This window comes from Delphinus delphis, chromosome 12 (genome assembly GCF_949987515.2).
Source record: "Delphinus delphis chromosome 12, mDelDel1.2, whole genome shotgun sequence".
NCBI classification, from domain to species: Eukaryota; Metazoa; Chordata; class Mammalia; order Artiodactyla; family Delphinidae; genus Delphinus; species Delphinus delphis.
This window is the reverse complement of record NC_082694.2, coordinates 7647615-7656521: the sequence shown is the minus strand read 5'-3', so window position 1 is coordinate 7656521 and position 8907 is coordinate 7647615.

The window sequence follows — 8907 nt, the reverse complement described above, 5'->3', positions numbered from 1 at the left end:
GACCATATTTCTGCAGCAATTCTCTACTGAAATGTAATGAAAACGTTCTGTTTTTAAAACAAGTTGTGACGGGCAATGAAAAGTGGATACTGTACAACAATGTGGAACGGAAGAGATCACGGGGCAAGCGAAAGGAAGCACCACCAACCACACCAAAGGCCGGTCTTCATCCAAAGAAGGTGATGTTGTGTATATGGTGGGGTTGGAAGGGGGTCCTGTATTATGAGCTCCTTCAGGAAAACCAAACGATTAATTCCAACGAGTACTGCTCCCAATTAGACCAACTGAAAGCGGCACTCGATGAAAAGGGTCCAGAATTAGTCAACAGAAAACGCATAATCTTCCATCAGGATAATGCAAGACTGCATGTTTCTTTGATGACCAGGCAAAAACTGTTACAGGTTGGCCGGGAAGTTCTGATTCATCTGCCATATTCACCAGACATTGCACCTTTGGATTTCCATTTATTTCGTTCTTTACAAAATTCTCTTAATGGAAAAAATTTCAACTTCCTGGAAGACTGTAAAAGGCACCTGGAACAGTTCTTTGCTCAAAAAGATGAAAAGTTTTGGGAAGATGGAATTATGAAGTTGCCTGAAAAATGGCAGAAGGTAGTGGAACAAAAGGGTGAATACGTTGTTCAATAAAGTTCTTGGTGAAAATGAAAAATGTGTTTTCTATTTTTACTTAAAAAACCGAAGGCACTTTTTGGCCCACCCAATGTTATTATTCCTACAGGAAAAAACTAGGGAACACACAAGGATGAAGTAATTAATCATACGGCAATACAGGGAAGGAACCAAAATGAAATGTTTGGGATTTGGAAACTCCCCTACTCACTGATAAACTCTGATGCCAGCCCTTGATGGGCACTGAGGATGCTTGTTCCTTATTTTCACAATTATACTCACACTACACTTATATTGAGAAAACATGGTAATGCTCAAATGAGTAGGACTCTCTAAGCATTATAAATGATGGATGAGGAATTCCTATAGGTGAAGTGAAACTGCAGGAAACATCACTGATCCCTGTGCCTATATACTGGCCTTTGTCAGACAGTTTTTAAAAATCAGGCACAGACTCCTCAGGATTCATGGGGATAAAGATAAACTATGGGAAACATTCCAGCCGTCTGTGACATAGATGCACAGTGAGCAGGCGATGGCGTGCATTTCTGTAGAAAATGACCATCAGTCAGTCTACCAGCTTGGAACTTGTTGCCAAAAGCGGAAACAAGCCATCATTAGTGTTAATGGAGGCGCTGGCTGACAGGTAATGAGGCTATCGATCAGACAAAAGCTCTGTGGCCCTTTCTCCCCTTGGAACTCCCCGAACTGGGCATGTGCAGCATTACAGTGGAAATTTCCCTCAACAAATCCTTTCCACCATGTCCTGGTAAATCTTCACCAAGTAGTCCTCAAATATATAACTTAGTTTCATAGATCATCTAGCTGTTGATTTCCACTGTCCAGAATCATCTGGTGAAAAGACAAGCGCGTAGGCTAAAAAGAAACTGGACATAAAACAACCCCATCCATTCTGCATTATCTGCATTCATAGCTCTTCTGGGGCCACTACCCATTTCTTAGGCTCCGCCACTATACACCTTCCTGCTCTTCACGTGTGGCTGTAAAGGACTGTACCCACCAAGGCCTCCCCAGGTGACTGCGTTCACATGCGGATTCCCACCTACATTTTCAATGACATTTTCCATCAATACGGGGAAGGCAGAATCAACAGGATGTTGTGGCTTCCCTGCATAGGACAATTATCTCGGGCAATAAGGGTTGAAGGCTGTCACTGAAGCGTGTACATGATAACGGGGGGAGCAAAAAAAAACCAATGTATAGAGCACAAAGCTCTCAAGGAAGGAGAATGCCAGTGGGTCACATAGAAACAAAGCATACATTTCGTATCTGTTTGCCAAGAATGGAAGCTGTAGGCTTCCTGAAATCAACCTAAGTTACACATAGATATAGATGAATGGACTGCGTATTGTTACAAAGAAACAACAAAATGGAATCGCTTGTGCTAAGCCCCACATCAGCAAACCAAACTTAATACCTAACCTAATTACAGTTACAGCCTCCCCCAGGAATATAGTCTTAACGCAGCGGACCCCAACCTTTTGGGCACCAGGGACCGGTTTCATGGAAGACAGTTTTTTCACGGACCGGGGAGGGGGGGATGGTTTCGGGATGATTCAAGCGCATTACATTTATTGTGCACTTTATTTCTATTACTGTTACATTGTAGCATATAATGAAATAAGTATACAACTCACCGTAATGCTGACAGGAGGCGGAGCTCAGGCGGTAACGCGAGCGATGGGGAGCGGCTGTAAATACAGAAGCAGCTTCGCTCGCTCACCTGCCACTCACCTCCTGCTGTGTGGCCCGGTTCCTAACAGGCCATGGACTGGTACCGTTCCGTGGCCCAGGGGTTGGGGACCCCGTCTTAACCGGTCAGTATGGAAATTTCTTGTCAGCACCACTGAGGCAATCTACCACACAGGTCCCTTCTGTCCCCTATAGGTAGCTTACCTAAGCCTGAAGCAATCTACTCTTTTCCTCCTTTTGCTTATAAAAACCTTCCATTTTGTACAGCTCCTCAGAACTCCTCTCTACTTGCCAGATGGGATGCTGCCCAGTTCAGGAATCGTTTAATAAAGCCAATTAGACCTTTAAATTTTACTCGGTTAAATTTTTGTTTGTTAACAGTGTGTACAGGTAGACACACAAGCGCATACACAGAAAACTGTCACACCCAAAGCCTTTTCTGCATATCTTGATTTTACTATATTTTCTGAATATTAAGCAGGAAAACCTTTCTGTAGAATAATTAACTTACCTGCACGTTTGAGCAGTTGTGGAATAGAAAACTTGCTAATGAACGCTATTCACCTGGGTTTTGTTGATGCTGGACAGGAATAGAGAAGATTTCTTTTTCTGAAACTCCCACCAACGTCCCAAGGAGTGTTTTCAGGCTGACAGTTGCTGGTGAGGACAGCCCTTGGCAAACACAACAGCCGCCCTGGGCCCACAGCAGGTCCCCATTCCCCTCAGAACAAGGCATCCAGAGTTGGCTGGATTCGCTCCAACTATCACTGAGGCAAGTTCCAGCAAGAGTAAAATTGGGTGACATCATACAGAGACCTAAGCAAGGGGTTCCAGTCTTTTACTAAGAATTATCTCCTGGAAGGGAAGCTGTCCGTTTGTTTTTAGAGCTTATGATTTAATAAAATAGACAAAATTTCCATTTCCCTGGCTCAGAGATTTTTGGCAACCTCTCCGTAGACTTAGTTTGATTTCCTATCCTCTACCTGCTCTTCAGCAGAGCAAATCTGACCATGTACATTCTGGGCCTAATTTCAGAAGAGTACTGTTTTGTAACCCCCTTCATTGCAGCTTCTAAGACCACCTTGGTGAGCTTCCCTGTGTACACAAAGGGAACCTGGGTTTAGCGGGCACTAGAATAGGAGACAGCGCCCCCTGGAGGAAACTGGTGAAGAAAGCTGGCAGAGAAACTGCTACAACCTGATGGCTTATGAGTCAGCAGTGGCCCAAGGACCCCCTTAACTTGTGCACCTTTGATGTTCCCAACTGTAAACTGGATATTCTTACTTCTGCTATCCTGTCCATCTTCTTATGCTTGGAAGTTCAGGTCAGAGGTCGTCCACATTTCCCTCCTCAGAAAGCACTTTCGCTTTATCCAAAATTTTATGTGTTTTCATATTTGGCTATTTTTAAGATCAGTGAGATACCATCAACGGGAATGCCAAAATTGTGAAACATCAGAAAGTAAATTAAAATGAATCATGAGGTTTCATGCAGATATGCTGGGGGAGAAGGGAACAGGTTGTCAGTTCTTTCTTCCCAGGAAAAAACCCTGATGTCCGGGGGTTTCCCAGCCCTCCTGGCCTGGGCAGGGTAACCACACCTTTTTATGGGGTGGGCCCTGGCTCAGAAGACTACAGCTTTTGGTCATAATTACCTAATATCTAACCAACTGAAGACTAGAGAATATACAGCTGCTATTTTTATTACCATCCTTCTAGTTTCCAAATAATTTTGCAGTGTAATCTCTTTATGGCCAACTCTTTACTTATATTCTCTATGTAACGTGGAGGTTGGTTCTAGTTTTTTTGCCTTTTAGAAACTTCCCTAAAGTCGTAACATTGGTTTTTTCCTTTTCATTAAAAAATATCTGTGGCCCAGAAATTCTATGCTGAGGTATCTACCTAAGACAACCAAAGTGTTCAAATCTATTTCTTGTATCAAGGGTGTAAGAGGAAGGTAAAAGGAATACTCTTCTTCAGCACCTGGATTTTCAGCGTTTTCTGTGAAGGCCTTGAGCAATGGTTTTTAAGGGGTATCCTCACCAGCCACAAAGCACTACTTTAATGTGAGGCAGCTGGAGCTCATTACCAGGAACAAGGGTGGGAACGGGGGCCCTACTTCCTTTCTTCTTCCTGTTTGTGCCCAGCTCCTCCTGTTCAGCTCAGAGGTGTATCTATCTCTCCTCCTTAAACCACTGGACCTGCAGGGGCTCATCTGGGCCTCTGGACCCTAAGGTGGAGCGGCCAATCTGCCTGGCTCAAGATGAGATTCTCATATTCTTATTTCCAAAGTGCTGTCTCCTGATCCTAATTGAACTGCAAATGTTCACAGATCAGTTTTGCTATCATGTACAGAAGGCTCTAGAGTATATCTTACACTCAAGTTATTTTAAGAGATGAAAGAAAGGGCAAATTGTTATTGTTCTTTTCCTAAGGAAAAAGGTAACCAATAGCTGAGAACATGCATGGAGAAATTGGCAGCTTTCTTGTGAGGCAGATGTTCCTTCTTTAGCATCCCTGTCCTCCAGTTATGGGATGGGGAGGGTGGGAAGGAGAAAAGGCGCTCATGAGTCTTTAGGATGGGGTGGCGTGGAAGCAGCTTAGTTCATGACTGACTCCCAGTGAATGCTGGCAGCTGGGGAGAAGGGAGGTCCGACGCTGCTGCAGCGGTGCCAGGCGTGCAACAGGTGGGTAGCCAAGGGGGTCAGCGAGTGTTCCTGTAGAAAAACGCCATGCTCAGAACGACTGTGCTAAGTCAAGGGAGCATTCATTAAGTATTTGTTCAGGCTCAGGAGCTACGGGAATAAATGGAAACAGTCCCTGCCCTTGAGGGTCACTCGGTCGTGGGTGAGGAGGGGAGTGAGTGGTAGGGGGTGAAGGAGAGCAGGAGATAGGAGATCGATCCATTTAAAACATTCTTTCCTGTAACAGGTAACTGACCTGAGGCTTCCTCGCAGGGGGAGCAGGAGTTAGGTTTATTTAATCCACTATCCTGTTGGCAATCACAGCAAGCCCTCAAGGGCTTTTCAGGAGAATGAGGGCCTAGTTTATCCCCCTTGACATAAACGTCGGAGGTGTGGGGAGGCTCCGCTTTTCCTAGAAACTGTACTTGCCTCTGTAATTCATCGACGGCATGTGCTGTGGGAAGAAGACAAGTGGATTGAAGTTAAAGCATGAGAGTCTGCTTGGTTCAGATAGTCGCTAGTTGTATAATCCTTACACTCAAAATGGGTTTATTGTACACAACATGTAGCTGGGTCTTTTTCATCCACTCTGGCAATCCCTGTCTTTTAATTAGTGTATTTTGACCATTCACATTTATAGTTATTACTTATACAGTTGGATAAATATGTTTGTAGCTTTTCTATTCATTGTGCTTGTTCTTTCTTTTTTTCTTCTGGTTTTGAACATTTTAATGTGATTCCAATTTCTCTTCTCTTAGAATATCAATTACATTTTCTTTTTATATTGTTTAGCAGTTGCCCTCAAGTTTACAATATACATGTATAATTAATCTGAGTCCACCTTCAAATAACACTATACTGCTTCATATGTAGTGCCCAGTCTACTGGGAAGCCATCAGAGGCATTACACTGTTACACTTCTGTGGATTCCTAGCATTTCCTTTTGATTTTTCTCAGAGTTTCCATCTCTCTGCTTACACTACCTATCTGTTCTTTCATGATGTCTACTTTTTCCATTAGAGCCCTCCACGTATTAATTGGTTATTTTAAATTCCCTGCCTGAGAATTCCAACATTTGTGTCGTATCTGAGTCTGGTTCTGATGCTCTTCATATTGTTGTGGGTTTTTTTAAAAAAATTATCTTTTAGCATGCCTTGCAATTTTTTGGTTAAAAATCCAGACATAATGTACATCAGGTTATAGGAACCGAGGTAGAAGGCCTTTCATGTTAGGATGTACGGTAACCTGTGAGCAGCTGGGCTGTGTGTAATGTTTGCTGCAGCCATAGGTGCTGGAGGCTCCAGCTTCCTCCAGGGTCCTTGCTGCTACCTCCTCTCTTGTCCCTGGGCTTCCCTAGGAACTACTCCTTAAACAGAGTCTGTGCCTTGCAGCTCTCCCAGCTGTAACTCGGAGTCATTGTATTTGATTTCTGGTGCTGTAGAGGCAGGGCGTGGGGAGGGGGTGGCATTCTACAATTGTAGCTTTAAACCTCAGTCTTTTAGTGGGCCTGTGTCTCCAGGCTGTCACCTTTACAGGTGTTTCTTAGCTGTTTTTTTTTTTTACCCCTGAGGTGAGACAGGAAGGCTTGAGGGGGCTGGAATTGGGTAAATGCCCATCTCCTATGTGGGATAAGGCTCTGGTGAAGTCTTTCACTCTAGCTAGTAGCCCTTTGTTACGGAGGGTGCTCTGGGCATAGTTCAAAATGGTTACCTTTCTCCTCTATCTGCAGAGCCAGGAGGAGATTTTTCTTGACTCTTCATCATAAGAATGCCTGGTAGCTCACACTCAACCTCCAGCAATTTGTCAGGATTACCACGTAAGTGATCCTACCGGTCCACGGCTCTGGTGGTTTCTGCTACAGGTAAGTTGATCTCAGCTGAGAATCTCCGTATTCACCCATCTCATGATTCTCTGACGAGTATTAAGGAAAGGTGTTTATTTTCAGTTTTCTCAGCGTTTTTCTTGTTGTAACAATAGAAACGACAACTTCCAAGCCCTTTTTACACACTGGGCCTGAAACCGGAAGTCTAGCTGTACAACCTTGAGTAAGTCAACTCCTCTGAAGCTATTTCTCCCTTTATGATATAGTGATCATAAACCTTTCAGGCCTACTTCACGTCATTATTTACATTAAAATGCTTTGTAAATGGTAAAGCACTATACTTCCATACGGATTATTATGGATTTGTCAACATTCACCATGAATTTGGGAGTTGTCACCAGGAAATGTCTGTCAAGGCAGGAATTACATTTCCCAGCTCCCGTGAAATTGCTGTGTGCCAGAAGGACGCAGTGAAAGACATGTGTCCCAATGCCACAACTGGCTCATAATAATGCCCCAGTGGTCCTCCCTCCTCCTACCCTTCTCCTGCAAGCAGAGGACCATGTGACCTTTGGGTATAAGGGAGCCACAAGATGGAAGATTCCCTGCCTACGAGGAACAGACCACTGGATTGTTATGTGTGCAAGACACAATGATTTTATTGTCTTTAATCACTGAAACCTTGGTTTTTGTTTGTCAGGGCAGCTGATGCTACCCTATCTAACAAAGAAACCGTTATCCTGATAGTGGAGCTGCAGTTACAAAAACCTAAAATTTGTGGTTTTCAAATTTCATATTCACTGGTTAGGAGCTGCGTGGCTAAAAAAACAGATATTGTGGGCTGGAAAGATTGAGACTCGTGATGCTGCAGTGCAGTATGGAGTGAAACTTACCTGTGACAATATGAGTGATAAAGAGAAAACAGAAAGACTGTTGGGGAAAATGGAGGGAAAGAGGCAAAGTGCAAGTATGTATTGACTGTTCCTCTCTACTTTCTGAGGGAGGGAGGGACAGAGAGAGAGAGAGAGAGAGAGAGAGAGAGAGAGGGAGAGAGAGAGAGAGAGGGGTGGAGAGAGAGGACTGGCTAGTTGAAATTGGCAAGCACAAAGGAAAAGTCCAGAATTTTGGGTCCTTGCAGTGTTACAACAATTGAGAGTTTACAGATTACAGACAACAGGAAATAAGACTGAAAAAGGCCTGTTAAGACTTACCAGGTCAACTCAGTTTTGAGGACAATACAGATGATGGATGTGATGTTGCTGTCCAAGTCTTGTTTTAGACAGCTTCAAGATGACTGCTAATAAACTGACAGGGAGATTGGCTTGAGGGCAAGGAAACAAACATGTAACTGCCCAGTCCTTCCTGTGTACCTGCCACCCCCAGGCCTGGGCGGCCCTGTTCAGCACTTGGCGGCCTCTACTCCGCTGCAAGCTCGCAGCTCTGCTCAGCTCTGAACCCCATAACCCTGATGGATGCAGCGCCTGGCGTGTCCAAGGGGCTTGGAAGAGGTACTGTGAAATAACACATTTTATAGCAAGACAAGAAAAACTTAAATCTAAAAAAATCTTCTCTGCCCTCTGGCCTCGTCTCTACCCTCTACCGTGCATTGTGTCTCTGCATTAGGCATTGACCAAACCTCCCAATCGGCAGAAACACCTGCTCAGCCATAAACAGCAACATTCCCCTAGAACCAACAAGACAACTCCTTAAAAGATAACATTCTTTCTTAATCTTCAAAGGGTCACAAGGACCCACCACTTTGTACCTGAAAATCTGGATTGTGTAAACTGTCAACAGTCCATCATTTAATGTATAACCCTCTGTCTCCAAAAATTTATGTAAACTGTGCTCTGACTTCTAATGGGCAGAATAGCTCTCAGAGTTTTCTGAGAGGCTGTTCCTGGGTTATAATCCTCAATTTGTCTCAAATAAAATTTTCCATTTCCTTCTTAGATCGACGGATTTAATCTTTCATCAGCAGTACCTAGAACAATTTACATTTCATCAAAGAGGTGGCGAGGCTCTTTGTCCAAAGTTCGGCTGCATCTCGATCGTTTTCC